The 15,032-nt window shown below is 51.0% G+C and overlaps 12 non-coding genes across 12 annotated transcripts; all 12 read left to right on the top strand.

The window, feature by feature from the left end:
• Positions 1 to 1,243: 1,243 nt before the first annotated feature.
• On the top strand, positions 1,244 to 1,325 carry Trnal-cag. The gene has a single exon. It is a non-coding gene; the product is annotated as a tRNA-Leu (tRNA).
• Positions 1,326 to 2,397: 1,072 nt separating this feature from the next.
• Trnal-aag lies at positions 2,398 to 2,479 on the top strand. The gene has a single exon. It is a non-coding gene; the product is annotated as a tRNA-Leu (tRNA).
• An 80-nt stretch (positions 2,480 to 2,559) lies between these two features.
• On the top strand, positions 2,560 to 2,641 carry Trnal-cag. Its single transcript has one exon. It is a non-coding gene; the product is annotated as a tRNA-Leu (tRNA).
• A 6,726-nt stretch (positions 2,642 to 9,367) lies between these two features.
• On the top strand, positions 9,368 to 9,449 carry Trnal-cag. Its single transcript has one exon. It is a non-coding gene; the product is annotated as a tRNA-Leu (tRNA).
• A 1,072-nt stretch (positions 9,450 to 10,521) lies between these two features.
• On the top strand, positions 10,522 to 10,603 carry Trnal-aag. The gene has a single exon. It is a non-coding gene; the product is annotated as a tRNA-Leu (tRNA).
• An 80-nt stretch (positions 10,604 to 10,683) lies between these two features.
• On the top strand, positions 10,684 to 10,765 carry Trnal-cag. The gene has a single exon. It is a non-coding gene; the product is annotated as a tRNA-Leu (tRNA).
• Positions 10,766 to 11,837: 1,072 nt separating this feature from the next.
• On the top strand, positions 11,838 to 11,919 carry Trnal-aag. The gene has a single exon. It is a non-coding gene; the product is annotated as a tRNA-Leu (tRNA).
• Positions 11,920 to 11,999: 80 nt separating this feature from the next.
• On the top strand, positions 12,000 to 12,081 carry Trnal-cag. The gene has a single exon. It is a non-coding gene; the product is annotated as a tRNA-Leu (tRNA).
• A 1,072-nt stretch (positions 12,082 to 13,153) lies between these two features.
• Trnal-aag lies at positions 13,154 to 13,235 on the top strand. Its single transcript has one exon. It is a non-coding gene; the product is annotated as a tRNA-Leu (tRNA).
• Positions 13,236 to 13,315: 80 nt separating this feature from the next.
• On the top strand, positions 13,316 to 13,397 carry Trnal-cag. Its single transcript has one exon. It is a non-coding gene; the product is annotated as a tRNA-Leu (tRNA).
• Positions 13,398 to 14,469: 1,072 nt separating this feature from the next.
• Trnal-aag lies at positions 14,470 to 14,551 on the top strand. Its single transcript has one exon. It is a non-coding gene; the product is annotated as a tRNA-Leu (tRNA).
• Positions 14,552 to 14,631: 80 nt separating this feature from the next.
• Positions 14,632 to 14,713, top strand: Trnal-cag. The gene has a single exon. It is a non-coding gene; the product is annotated as a tRNA-Leu (tRNA).
• The last annotated feature ends 319 nt before the right edge of the window (positions 14,714 to 15,032 follow it).

The raw sequence follows: 15,032 nt of genomic DNA, 5'->3' as shown, positions 1-15,032 counted from the left end.
TCTGGATCTCCACTTCCAACGTCGTCCTGTTTTTACTATGCGAACACTGCTTGACAAATGGCACAGGTCTTCTTCTTCCATCCCGATTGTTTTGCAATATCCCCGTTTTAATTGGCGTCACATATGGACGAATATTAGCTTACCCGTTCATTCAGCACCTGTTGCCTCCCTATGGTATAAGGTAGTTCACCAGCTGATTCCTACGAATGAACGACTTCATCGCATAGGTTTAAGTGTCTCTCCGCTTTGTCAAACGTGTGGTTGTGTTGATACACTCCAACACCGATTTACCTGCGCTGACCGTCTTCGCATGTGGTACTGGCTGCGCCGACAATTGGCGTTACTCACCAGGAGCTCGGAATCGGCATTTACAACTGATATTCTCTGCTGGCCGGACACGGTTTTTTATCCCGGGACAAAGAACAATACCATTATGTGGCTTCTTGGCCGTTACATTTTTGCAGTGGTTGATGGTGATGGTATTTCCGATTTTCTTTCGTTTCTTGGTTACATGCTTCATGAGTACTGGACGCAACAATCTTTCCCACATCTTAAGAGGGACTTTGCGAATATGCTTAGTATTGTCTTCGAAACGCAGGGGATTGGTTAAGTTTCCACTTCTCTTGATCGCTCCTGCGCCAGTTACATTAATGGCACCGGTATAGGGGCATACTGATCTCACTTCACGATAGGGAAGACATTCTCGCTAGCTCTTACTTATTTTGCTTTCCTGCCAAGCTTTTACCTGTTTCGATAGACACTGCATCACAAGCCCCGTGTCCACATATAAGTACCATAAGACTCTGAACCAAGGGAAATTACTACGTATTGGTGCCACTGTGCTTCAGTGCAGGGAGGAGGAGACGTCATGGCCAGGCCTCGGATTTCGACCCCTGCCCAACGCGCCTCCCCCGAGCTGCACTGGGTCAACACAGTGAAAGAAATACAAAAAGAAAAAAAATGGATAAAGCATAAAAAAAATGGATAAAGAACAAAAAAAAAAAAAAAAAGGTGGCAAAAAAAAAAAAAAAGTGGCTAGGATACCTGGCTTTCACCCAGGAGGCCCAACAAAAAAAAAAAAAAAAAAAAAAAAAAGCGGTCTAAGGCGCTGGTTTAAGGCACCAGTCTCTTCGGAGGCGTGGGTTCGAATCCCACCGCTGCCAATTTTTACTTCTCGTTTTTGTGCCATTGCGGTGTGTTCTCGTGGGGTAGAACGCAGCTCCTGTGACCGCCGCGTCGCGTAGGTAGCGTGGCCGAGCGGTCTAAGGCGCTGGTTTCAGGCACCAGTCTCTTCGGAGGCGTGGGTTCGAATCCCACCGCTGCCAACGTTTTCTGTCTCGAAAACAGGAGCACTGATTTCCCACGAAGGAAAAAGCGCAGCGTCGGTTTCTTAAACTGTCGTAGCACAGTGGTGCGTGGTGTAACAACAGGATTCACCGGCGCAGTTTCGTCTCATGATTGCTGGCGTTCGTCTCCACGAGACGCGTCCCGAGCATGCCGTTCTACGAAGTGGAAACGTTAATTTTTGCAGTTGTCGTCAAGTAGCGGGTGGGCGCTCGCCGTGTTTGTTGGAGGAGTGCTTGTGTCGTTATCCGCTGTCGTCTAGTGGCTGGGATACCTGGCTCTCGCCCAGGAGGCCTGGGTTCGATTCCCGGTACCGGAAATGCACATTTTATTGCTCCTCTTATGCGACTTGTCCCGACTTAGCTCGACTGACGCTCCGCTGACGCTTGCAGAAAACTACGTAAAATATGATTCGCGGCCACAAGTGACGGCGAGAGAGATGCGACATCTGTCCACCTCTTATCCCGGCACATACCTGCGGTCAACAGACTTGGAGGACTGCAAGACATTGCCACGGGGGTTGAATGCAGCTAACCACTCTGCTCAGTGTCCATCAGCGCGGGCACGTTCGTTTGCCAGTATACATATAATGGAGACCGCGTCTGACACAGCTGTTGCGAGACACAGTCGGCCGAGCTTTGCTGTGCACAGCCACTTGCAGTCGCGAGAGTTGAATTCCGCGGTGGCTCCGTGGCCGTGATCGTCTAGTGGTCAGGACATTGCGTTGTGGCCGCAACAACCCAGGCTCGAATCCGGGTCACGGCACTTTTTAAAGTTCTGCCTTGCTGTCGCTGCAATGACGATAGTGACCCAGTGATTGAAATCACGTTGCCCTCCTGATTTTGTGCTCATGTTCCTCAGGCTGCAGGTGGCACTACCGATTCCTTATAAACACGCGATGCCGCCGCACCAGGGCGCTGGCAGCTGCCTGTGTAGTTAATCTCTATTCGAAAAGGGCAGTCGTTCGAGGTGCGATGTTCGAGCAACCAGTCGCAGCAGATCAGGAAGCTGTGTCGTGCACTGCATTCTACAAATGCCAGGAACACTGGTGTAGGTAGCGTGGCCGAGCGGTCTAAGGCGCTGGTTTAAGGCACCAGTCTCTTCGGAGGCGTGGGTTCGAATCCCACCGCTGCCAATTTTTACTTCTCGTTTTTGTGCCATTGCGGTGTGTTCTCGTGGGGTAGAACGCAGCTCCTGTGACCGCCGCGTCGCGCAGGTAGCGTGGCCGAGCGGTCTAAGGCGCTGGTTTCAGGCACCAGTCTCTTCGGAGGCGTGGGTTCGAATCCCACCGCTGCCAACGTTTTCTGTCTCGAAAACAGGAGCACTGATTTCCCGCGAAGGAAAAAGCGCAGCGTCGGTTTCTTAAACTGTCGTAGCACAGTGGTGCGTGGTGTAACAACAGGATTCACCGGCGCAGTTTCGTCTCATGATTGCTGGCGTTCGTCTCCACGAGACGCGTCCCGAGCATGCCGTTCTACGAAGTGGAAACGTTAATTTTTGCAGTTGTCGTCAAGTAGCGGGTGGGCGCTCGCCGTGTTTGTTGGAGGAGTGCTTGTGTCGTTATCCGCTGTCGTCTAGTGGCTGGGATACCTGGCTCTCGCCCAGGAGGCCTGGGTTCGATTCCCGGTACCGGAAATGCACATTTTATTGCTCCTCTTATGCGACTTGTCCCGACTTAGCTCGACTGACGCTCCGCTGACGCTTGCAGAAAACTACGTAAAATATGATTCGCGGCCACAAGTGACGGCGAGAGAGATGCGACATCTGTCCACCTCTTATCCGGGCACATACCTGCGGTCAACAGACTTGGAGGACTGCAAGACATTGCCACGGGGGTTGAATGCAGCTAACCACTCTGCTCAGTGTCCATCAGCGCGGGCACGTTCGTTTGCCAGTATACATATAATGGAGACCGCGTCTGACACAGCTGTTGCGAGACACAGTCGGCCGAGCTTTGCTGTGCACAGCCACTTGCAGTCGCGAGAGTTGAATTCCGCGGTGGCTCCGTGGCCGTGATCGTCTAGTGGTCAGGACATTGCGTTGTGGCCGCAACAACCCAGGCTCGAATCCGGGTCACGGCACTTTTTAAAGTTCTGCCTTGCTGTCGCTGCAATGACGATAGTGACCCAGTGATTGAAATCACGTTGCCCTCCTGATTTTGTGCTCATGTTCCTCAGGCTGCAGGTGGCACTACCGATTCCTTATAAACACGCGATGCCGCCGCACCAGGGCGCTGGCAGCTGCCTGTGTAGTTAATCTCTATTCGAAAAGGGCAGTCGTTCGAGGTGCGATGTTCGAGCAACCAGTCGCAGCAGATCAGGAAGCTGTGTCGTGCACTGCATTCTACAAATGCCAGGAACACTGGTGTAGGTAGCGTGGCCGACAGTTCCGCTTGAGACGCGACAGCGATCGCACGTGCTGTGTATTCGATCCGCCGTTTCCCTCGGGTTGTGACTATTTACTTTCTGTGTGTGACGTTTCTTTGTCTTCTTTTCTTCGTTGTTTCGTCGCCTTAGTGTTTGTGTTGTGTCTTGTGTTGTATAGCGGCTCTTGCCGCATTAATTAAGTGTTATGGCTTCCCGGTTGTTTCCGCGGAAGTGTACTCTCCGTTTTCAGTTTAACAAGGCTACCAGGAATGTTCAACCAACTTCGTTGGAAATTCACGAATGGATTGTGGATACGATTGGCATTACATCGGACCAGGTACATACGGCGTATTTTGACACAGAACTTTACTGCTTTTTTGTGAAATTGTTGAACCCGGTTTTGCTAGATAAGATTTTACTTAAACATGGTGAGCAAGTGTCGTTCCGTCATAGAGATGGTTCTGTTAGCAGTGTTACTGTTTCAAATGCTGAAATTACGTATACCACAGTTCGGGTTTATAATTTACCCCCTGAAGTTGAAAACAGTTACCTCAAGGAAGCTTTGCTTGGTTATGGTACCGTTCGGTCGATTCGAAATGAACGTTGGTCTGCACAACATAAGCTGCAATGTTATAATGGTGTCAGATCGGTTGAAATGCATATTAAGTCGAACATACCGTCCCATCTGGTTGTATGTGGTTATCGTGTTCATCTTACTTATGAGGGGCAAGTTGGTACGTGTTTTCTATGTAATGAAAATGGTCATGTTCGTGCTAATTGCCCTAAGCGGGTGTTTGTGCTTAAAAATGGGCTAGCACAACGCCGCAAATTAACGGTTGCCGATCTTGTGCCAGCAGCTTCCTCCACTGTCTCGTGTCAGCCTCCTGCAGTAGATTCTTCACAACGGGTGACACCTTCCTCTGATGCCGGTTTTCCCCCGTTACCCACTCGCCCAGATGTATCGGCTGCTTCTACACCGATCCCGTCTGTTTCCAATAACAAACGCCGTCGTGCTAGTGATACCGGTAGCACTGACGACGAAGCTGCTGTTTCGCAGCCGGTTTGCGGATCTGACGAGAGACTTCCGGAATCTCCCATGCTTGTTTTGGATTCTGTTCCCACTGTGTCTCCTGCTTTGCCTGATGACGTCAAACTTGCTGCCACGCCGTCGGCGCAAGAGCCCCAACATTCGGTCGAGGTGGTGTTGACATCCCCCCCGACACAGGCATCACCACATGTTGACGACACTTCGGTGCAGACAGCTGTTTGTCGGAAAATCGCTTCTAGAACTGCGCGCTCCGCTTCAGCGGATTCCAACCCTATCTCTCCACCTCCTACACTTCCCATACCTACACCTTCTGATGCCGGTGCCGATGTTCCTGATGCAGTTTTCCCCTTGCTTGCTCCTTCTTCTGATTCCTCTCGCTCTGCTAATCCTTCGGATGCCTTGGTTGACGTGCCTGATCTCGAACCCCCCACTCCACCTGCTCTTGAATCTGGTGTGCATCAGATACGCCGTCGGGTGAAAGTGCCCCCCAATCTTCACGCGGTGCGGAAAAAACACAAGCATGCAAAGGATGACTCTGATTCCGTTGATTCCGGGCAATCACCCTCTGCCATGTCTGATGTTGATGATCTGGATGTCGTTGCTTCTAATGTGGTGTAATTAGGGTTCATTTTCCCTTTTGTTTTGTTGATGTTGCAGGCGTACACGTTTATTACCTTAAATATAAATAGCATTCAATCTGCTCTGAAGTTAGCGTCTCTGCAGCAGTTCATTTATGACTCTGCAGCTGATGTTGTTTTCCTGCAGGAAGTCTCCGTTGCACACCTGTTTGTTCCTGGCTTTCGCACTATTCTAAATTTTGCGCCTGAGTTTTCCACAGGTACTGCCTTACTAATTCGTGACGGTATCCCCGTTACCGAAATTGAGCTCTTAGACTCGGGAAGGGGTATTGGTTGTCGGTTATTTGACACAACCTTGGTTAATATTTACGCCCCCTCTGGTTCCAGCAAACGGCAGGAAAGGTCTCGTTTTTATAAAGAGGATCTGATTTATCTTTTACGCAAAAATCCTGCGACTTTGATATTGGGGGGTGATTTTAATTGTGTATTACAAGCTAAGGACCAATCGCCTCATTTTAATTATTGTTTCGAGCTACATTCTCTTGTACGTCAACTACGACTACGCGATGCGTGGGAGGTTAAACACCCCACTTTAGTTAAATTTACATTTTTTACTGCCACGTCAAGTAGTCGACTGGACCGATTGTATATTTCTGATCCCCTTAGTGTTTCTGTTTTAAATGTAGATGTTATTCCAGCCAGTTTTACGGATCATTGTGCCCTTGCGGTTATAATTAATTTGGAGCGTCAGCCTCTTAAACTTTATCGGCCGCTGTGGAAATTAAATGTCTCCTTGCTCGATGACCCTGACATCGAACCTCTAATACAGACAGCGTGGGACATGTGTTTACGTTCTCTGCGATACTATCCGTCTAAGCTTCACTGGTGGATCCACTGTGCGAAGCCAAAACTACGTCGCACTTTAATGTCCTACAGTTATAATAGAGCGCGAGATCTGAAACTGACTTTTGAGTATTATTATTCGGTGCTTCGCGAACTTTATGATACTTCTCGAATGACAGGTGCCCACCTTTCTGAGATTCGGAAAATTAAAGCCAAGCTCCTTAGTATTAAACGGCTTCAGATGGAAGGATTGAAGATTAAATCTAAACCGCCGTCCACCTTAGCACATGAAATGACTTCCATGTACCACCTGTTTCGTCACCACAAGAACCGTCGACGTGTATTGATTGACGGCCTTATGGCAGCTGATGGTTGCCGGCTTACCTTACAGAATCAAATAACCCATGAACTTACCTGCTACTATGAGACCTTATATGCTGTGGCTGATTCTGATCCGCTTGATGTTGATGAGATTTTAACTGCTATCCCATCAGTTTTAACAGAGGACCATAATAAGGAATTTTTAGCTCCTTTTACTGCAGACGAAATTTCAGCTTTCATTGCTTGTTCACCATCTCACAAATCTCCTGGTCCGGATGGCCTTCCTAAGGAATTTTTTGTTCGCTTTTGGACTATTATAGGGCCTGTTTTTACGGATATTGTAAATGAAATCTTGAATGGTGGCACAATTCCAGCCGATTTCAAGAGAGGTACGGTTGTCCTGATACCAAAATCTGCTGGTTTGAAGACAGCTAGTGACTTTCGTCCTTTAACCCTTTTAAATTTTGATTATAAGACGGCTGCTAGGGCTGTTAATGCACGTCTATCCCTCTTGCTTACACCTGTGATAACTCCTTGTCAAAGCTGCTTTCCAGGGCGCCCCATATTGACTCCTCTGGCGGGGTATCGTGATGTCGTGTCGATTGTCGCTGTCACCAATATTTCCTGTGCGCTTTTATTTGTTGATTTTAGTAAGGCTTTTGATCGTGTGTCCCATTCGTTTTTAGAGCTTCTGCTGCGCCGACTCGGTTTTAATGAAAAGGCGCTGCTGGTACTTAAGAATATGACGACTGGTATTTCTGCTAAGATTGACATTAATGGCCAGCTAACGAAGGTCATTGATATTAAACGTGGCGTCCCGCAAGGTAGCCCTTTATCCATGACCCTTTATGCTCTCTCCCTTCAACCACTCCTCTCTCGTCTCAACTCGACACTTCGTGGTCTTACGATTTCTGGGGTTACCCTGACAGCAACAGCTTATGCTGATGATTTGGTTGTTTTGCTTCGTTCCGCCGCCGAAGTGCCGCAGTTGAAAATGGAACTAGATAAATTTTCTGCGGCCTCCGGCTCTCGTCTCAACCCCCGTAAAAGCAAACTTCTGAATTTGCGGGGCTTTGAAAATGTGGTTGTTCCGTGGGTTACGGCTGTTGAACACCATACACATTTAGGCATCTATCTTGAACGGTGTCCTCTTCGTATGGCTGCAAAAAATTGGCAAGTGGCCATTTCCAAGCTTCAAGGTGTTTTATTCGAACACTCATGGCGTTCGATACCGCTACTGCAAAAAAAGCGTGTATTAGACACTTATGTTTTATGTAAAGTATTTTACGTTGCTCAGTTGTTTCCGCTTCCAAGAATGCAGGGGGCAAAAATGGTCCAGCTTATCAACAGATATATTTGGCGGGGGCACATTTTTAAATTACGTTGTGATGTTCTTACGAAGCCGCGTCTTGCGGGCGGCTTGTCGTTCACCGATGTCCGTGTCAAGGCTGCGGCCCTTTATGTTAAGCGCACCCTCCATCTTTTATTTTCTGAGTCCCCGACTGTTACTTCGCGATTATTCCATGTCGTTCGTCCTGCGAGCTTGTCACCGCCTATTAACGTAGGGCCTCTAAATGCGAAGCTACGGCATGTTCAGGACTTCTACATTGAGATTAGTTATCTGGATCTCCACTTCCAACGTCGTCCTGTTTTTACTATGCGAACACTGCTTGACAAATGGCACAGGTCTTCTTCTTCCATCCCGATTGTTTTGCAATATCCCCGTTTTAATTGGCGTCACATATGGACGAATATTAGCTTACCCGTTCATTCAGCACCTGTTGCCTCCCTATGGTATAAGGTAGTTCACCAGCTGATTCCTACGAATGAACGACTTCATCGCATAGGTTTAAGTGTCTCTCCGCTTTGTCAAACGTGTGGTTGTGTTGATACACTCCAACACCGATTTACCTGCGCTGACCGTCTTCGCATGTGGTACTGGCTGCGCCGACAATTGGCGTTACTCACCAGGAGCTCGGAATCGGCATTTACAACTGATATTCTCTGCTGGCCGGACACGGTTTTTTATCCCGGGACAAAGAACAATACCATTATGTGGCTTCTTGGCCGTTACATTTTTGCAGTGGTTGATGGTGATGGTATTTCCGATTTTCTTTCGTTTCTTGGTTACATGCTTCATGAGTACTGGACGCAACAATCTTTCCCACATCTTAAGAGGGACTTTGCGAATATGCTTAGTATTGTCTTCGAAAAGCAGGGGATTGGTTAAGTTTCCACTTCTCTTGATCGCTCCTGCGCCAGTTACATTAATGGCACCGGTATAGGGGCATACTGATCTCACTTCACGATAGGGAAGACATTCTCGCTAGCTCTTACTTATTTTGCTTTCCTGCCAAGCTTTTACCTGTTTGGATAGACACTGCATCACAAGCCCCGTGTCCACATATAAGTACCATAAGACTCTGAACCAAGGGAAATTACTACGTATTGGTGCCACTGTGCTTCAGTGCAGGGAGGAGGAGACGTCATGGCCAGGCCTCGGATTTCGACCCCTGCCCAACGCGCCTCCCCCGAGCTGCACTGGGTCAACACAGTGAAAGAAATACAAAAAGAAAAAAAATGGATAAAGCATAAAAAAAATGGATAAAGAACAAAAAAAAAAAAAAAAAAAGGTGGCAAAAAAAAAAAAAAAAGTGGCTAGGATACCTGGCTTTCACCCAGGAGGCCCAACAAAAAAAAAAAAAAAAAAAAAAAAAAAGCGGTCTAAGGCGCTGGTTTAAGGCACCAGTCTCTTCGGAGGCGTGGGTTCGAATCCCACCGCTGCCAATTTTTACTTCTCGTTTTTGTGCCATTGCGGTGTGTTCTCGTGGGGTAGAACGCAGCTCCTGTGACCGCCGCGTCGCGTAGGTAGCGTGGCCGAGCGGTCTAAGGCGCTGGTTTCAGGCACCAGTCTCTTCGGAGGCGTGGGTTCGAATCCCACCGCTGCCAACGTTTTCTGTCTCGAAAACAGGAGCACTGATTTCCCGCGAAGGAAAAAGCGCAGCGTCGGTTTCTTAAACTGTCGTAGCACAGTGGTGCGTGGTGTAACAACAGGATTCACCGGCGCAGTTTCGTCTCATGATTGCTGGCGTTCGTCTCCACGAGACGCGTCCCGAGCATGCCGTTCTACGAAGTGGAAACGTTAATTTTTGCAGTTGTCGTCAAGTAGCGGGTGGGCGCTCGCCGTGTTTGTTGGAGGAGTGCTTGTGTCGTTATCCGCTGTCGTCTAGTGGCTGGGATACCTGGCTCTCGCCCAGGAGGCCTGGGTTCGATTCCCGGTACCGGAAATGCACATTTTATTGCTCCTCTTATGCGACTTGTCCCGACTTAGCTCGACTGACGCTCCGCTGACGCTTGCAGAAAACTACGTAAAATATGATTCGCGGCCACAAGTGACGGCGAGAGAGATGCGACATCTGTCCACCTCTTATCCGGGCACATACCTGCGGTCAACAGACTTGGAGGACTGCAAGACATTGCCACGGGGGTTGAATGCAGCTAACCACTCTGCTCAGTGTCCATCAGCGCGGGCACGTTCGTTTGCCAGTATACATATAATGGAGACCGCGTCTGACACAGCTGTTGCGAGACACAGTCGGCCGAGCTTTGCTGTGCACAGCCACTTGCAGTCGCGAGAGTTGAATTCCGCGGTGGCTCCGTGGCCGTGATCGTCTAGTGGTCAGGACATTGCGTTGTGGCCGCAACAACCCAGGCTCGAATCCGGGTCACGGCACTTTTTAAAGTTCTGCCTTGCTGTCGCTGCAATGACGATAGTGACCCAGTGATTGAAATCACGTTGCCCTCCTGATTTTGTGCTCATGTTCCTCAGGCTGCAGGTGGCACTACCGATTCCTTATAAACACGCGATGCCGCCGCACCAGGGCGCTGGCAGCTGCCTGTGTAGTTAATCTCTATTCGAAAAGGGCAGTCGTTCGAGGTGCGATGTTCGAGCAACCAGTCGCAGCAGATCAGGAAGCTGTGTCGTGCACTGCATTCTACAAATGCCAGGAACACTGGTGTAGGTAGCGTGGCCGAGCGGTCTAAGGCGCTGGTTTAAGGCACCAGTCTCTTCGGAGGCGTGGGTTCGAATCCCACCGCTGCCAATTTTTACTTCTCGTTTTTGTGCCATTGCGGTGTGTTCTCGTGGGGTAGAACGCAGCTCCTGTGACCGCCGCGTCGCGTAGGTAGCGTGGCCGAGCGGTCTAAGGCGCTGGTTTCAGGCACCAGTCTCTTCGGAGGCGTGGGTTCGAATCCCACCGCTGCCAACGTTTTCTGTCTCGAAAACAGGAGCACTGATTTCCCGCGAAGGAAAAAGCGCAGCGTCGGTTTCTTAAACTGTCGTAGCACAGTGGTGCGTGGTGTAACAACAGGATTCACCGGCGCAGTTTCGTCTCATGATTGCTGGCGTTCGTCTCCACGAGACGCGTCCCGAGCATGCCGTTCTACGAAGTGGAAACGTTAATTTTTGCAGTTGTCGTCAAGTAGCGGGTGGGCGCTCGCCGTGTTTGTTGGAGGAGTGCTTGTGTCGTTATCCGCTGTCGTCTAGTGGCTGGGATACCTGGCTCTCGCCCAGGAGGCCTGGGTTCGATTCCCGGTACCGGAAATGCACATTTTATTGCTCCTCTTATGCGACTTGTCCCGACTTAGCTCGACTGACGCTCCGCTGACGCTTGCAGAAAACTACGTAAAATATGATTCGCGGCCACAAGTGACGGCGAGAGAGATGCGACATCTGTCCACCTCTTATCCGGGCACATACCTGCGGTCAACAGACTTGGAGGACTGCAAGACATTGCCACGGGGGTTGAATGCAGCTAACCACTCTGCTCAGTGTCCATCAGCGCGGGCACGTTCGTTTGCCAGTATACATATAATGGAGACCGCGTCTGACACAGCTGTTGCGAGACACAGTCGGCCGAGCTTTGCTGTGCACAGCCACTTGCAGTCGCGAGAGTTGAATTCCGCGGTGGCTCCGTGGCCGTGATCGTCTAGTGGTCAGGACATTGCGTTGTGGCCGCAACAACCCAGGCTCGAATCCGGGTCACGGCACTTTTTAAAGTTCTGCCTTGCTGTCGCTGCAATGACGATAGTGACCCAGTGATTGAAATCACGTTGCCCTCCTGATTTTGTGCTCATGTTCCTCAGGCTGCAGGTGGCACTACCGATTCCTTATAAACACGCGATGCCGCCGCACCAGGGCGCTGGCAGCTGCCTGTGTAGTTAATCTCTATTCGAAAAGGGCAGTCGTTCGAGGTGCGATGTTCGAGCAACCAGTCGCAGCAGATCAGGAAGCTGTGTCGTGCACTGCATTCTACAAATGCCAGGAACACTGGTGTAGGTAGCGTGGCCGAGCGGTCTAAGGCGCTGGTTTAAGGCACCAGTCTCTTCGGAGGCGTGGGTTCGAATCCCACCGCTGCCAATTTTTACTTCTCGTTTTTGTGCCATTGCGGTGTGTTCTCGTGGGGTAGAACGCAGCTCCTGTGACCGCCGCGTCGCGCAGGTAGCGTGGCCGAGCGGTCTAAGGCGCTGGTTTCAGGCACCAGTCTCTTCGGAGGCGTGGGTTCGAATCCCACCGCTGCCAACGTTTTCTGTCTCGAAAACAGGAGCACTGATTTCCCGCGAAGGAAAAAGCGCAGCGTCGGTTTCTTAAACTGTCGTAGCACAGTGGTGCGTGGTGTAACAACAGGATTCACCGGCGCAGTTTCGTCTCATGATTGCTGGCGTTCGTCTCCACGAGACGCGTCCCGAGCATGCCGTTCTACGAAGTGGAAACGTTAATTTTTGCAGTTGTCGTCAAGTAGCGGGTGGGCGCTCGCCGTGTTTGTTGGAGGAGTGCTTGTGTCGTTATCCGCTGTCGTCTAGTGGCTGGGATACCTGGCTCTCGCCCAGGAGGCCTGGGTTCGATTCCCGGTACCGGAAATGCACATTTTATTGCTCCTCTTATGCGACTTGTCCCGACTTAGCTCGACTGACGCTCCGCTGACGCTTGCAGAAAACTACGTAAAATATGATTCGCGGCCACAAGTGACGGCGAGAGAGATGCGACATCTGTCCACCTCTTATCCGGGCACATACCTGCGGTCAACAGACTTGGAGGACTGCAAGACATTGCCACGGGGGTTGAATGCAGCTAACCACTCTGCTCAGTGTCCATCAGCGCGGGCACGTTCGTTTGCCAGTATACATATAATGGAGACCGCGTCTGACACAGCTGTTGCGAGACACAGTCGGCCGAGCTTTGCTGTGCACAGCCACTTGCAGTCGCGAGAGTTGAATTCCGCGGTGGCTCCGTGGCCGTGATCGTCTAGTGGTCAGGACATTGCGTTGTGGCCGCAACAACCCAGGCTCGAATCCGGGTCACGGCACTTTTTAAAGTTCTGCCTTGCTGTCGCTGCAATGACGATAGTGACCCAGTGATTGAAATCACGTTGCCCTCCTGATTTTGTGCTCATGTTCCTCAGGCTGCAGGTGGCACTACCGATTCCTTATAAACACGCGATGCCGCCGCACCAGGGCGCTGGCAGCTGCCTGTGTAGTTAATCTCTATTCGAAAAGGGCAGTCGTTCGAGGTGCGATGTTCGAGCAACCAGTCGCAGCAGATCAGGAAGCTGTGTCGTGCACTGCATTCTACAAATGCCAGGAACACTGGTGTAGGTAGCGTGGCCGAGCGGTCTAAGGCGCTGGTTTAAGGCACCAGTCTCTTCGGAGGCGTGGGTTCGAATCCCACCGCTGCCAATTTTTACTTCTCGTTTTTGTGCCATTGCGGTGTGTTCTCGTGGGGTAGAACGCAGCTCCTGTGACCGCCGCGTCGCGCAGGTAGCGTGGCCGAGCGGTCTAAGGCGCTGGTTTCAGGCACCAGTCTCTTCGGAGGCGTGGGTTCGAATCCCACCGCTGCCAACGTTTTCTGTCTCGAAAACAGGAGCACTGATTTCCCGCGAAGGAAAAAGCGCAGCGTCGGTTTCTTAAACTGTCGTAGCACAGTGGTGCGTGGTGTAACAACAGGATTCACCGGCGCAGTTTCGTCTCATGATTGCTGGCGTTCGTCTCCACGAGACGCGTCCCGAGCATGCCGTTCTACGAAGTGGAAACGTTAATTTTTGCAGTTGTCGTCAAGTAGCGGGTGGGCGCTCGCCGTGTTTGTTGGAGGAGTGCTTGTGTCGTTATCCGCTGTCGTCTAGTGGCTGGGATACCTGGCTCTCGCCCAGGAGGCCTGGGTTCGATTCCCGGTACCGGAAATGCACATTTTATTGCTCCTCTTATGCGACTTGTCCCGACTTAGCTCGACTGACGCTCCGCTGACGCTTGCAGAAAACTACGTAAAATATGATTCGCGGCCACAAGTGACGGCGAGAGAGATGCGACATCTGTCCACCTCTTATCCGGGCACATACCTGCGGTCAACAGACTTGGAGGACTGCAAGACATTGCCACGGGGGTTGAATGCAGCTAACCACTCTGCTCAGTGTCCATCAGCGCGGGCACGTTCGTTTGCCAGTATACATATAATGGAGACCGCGTCTGACACAGCTGTTGCGAGACACAGTCGGCCGAGCTTTGCTGTGCACAGCCACTTGCAGTCGCGAGAGTTGAATTCCGCGGTGGCTCCGTGGCCGTGATCGTCTAGTGGTCAGGACATTGCGTTGTGGCCGCAACAACCCAGGCTCGAATCCGGGTCACGGCACTTTTTAAAGTTCTGCCTTGCTGTCGCTGCAATGACGATAGTGACCCAGTGATTGAAATCACGTTGCCCTCCTGATTTTGTGCTCATGTTCCTCAGGCTGCAGGTGGCACTACCGATTCCTTATAAACACGCGATGCCGCCGCACCAGGGCGCTGGCAGCTGCCTGTGTAGTTAATCTCTATTCGAAAAGGGCAGTCGTTCGAGGTGCGATGTTCGAGCAACCAGTCGCAGCAGATCAGGAAGCTGTGTCGTGCACTGCATTCTACAAATGCCAGGAACACTGGTGTAGGTAGCGTGGCCGAGCGGTCTAAGGCGCTGGTTTAAGGCACCAGTCTCTTCGGAGGCGTGGGTTCGAATCCCACCGCTGCCAATTTTTACTTCTCGTTTTTGTGCCATTGCGGTGTGTTCTCGTGGGGTAGAACGCAGCTCCTGTGACCGCCGCGTCGCGCAGGTAGCGTGGCCGAGCGGTCTAAGGCGCTGGTTTCAGGCACCAGTCTCTTCGGAGGCGTGGGTTCGAATCCCACCGCTGCCAACGTTTTCTGTCTCGAAAACAGGAGCACTGATTTCCCGCGAAGGAAAAAGCGCAGCGTCGGTTTCTTAAACTGTCGTAGCACAGTGGTGCGTGGTGTAACAACAGGATTCACCGGCGCAGTTTCGTCTCATGATTGCTGGCGTTCGTCTCCACGAGACGCGTCCCGAGCATGCCGTTCTACGAAGTGGAAACGTTAATTTTTGCAGTTGTCGTCAAGTAGCGGGTGGGCGCTCGCCGTGTTTGTTGGAGGAGTGCTTGTGTCGTTATCCGCTGTCGTCTAGTGGCTGGGATACCTGGCTCTCGCCCAGGAGGCCTGGGT

The sequence above is a fragment of the Schistocerca piceifrons genome, unplaced genomic scaffold (assembly GCF_021461385.2).
Source record: "Schistocerca piceifrons isolate TAMUIC-IGC-003096 unplaced genomic scaffold, iqSchPice1.1 HiC_scaffold_2418, whole genome shotgun sequence".
NCBI lineage: Eukaryota > Metazoa > Arthropoda > Insecta > Orthoptera > Acrididae > Schistocerca > Schistocerca piceifrons.
This window is presented reverse-complemented; position numbering and strand designations above follow the sequence as displayed.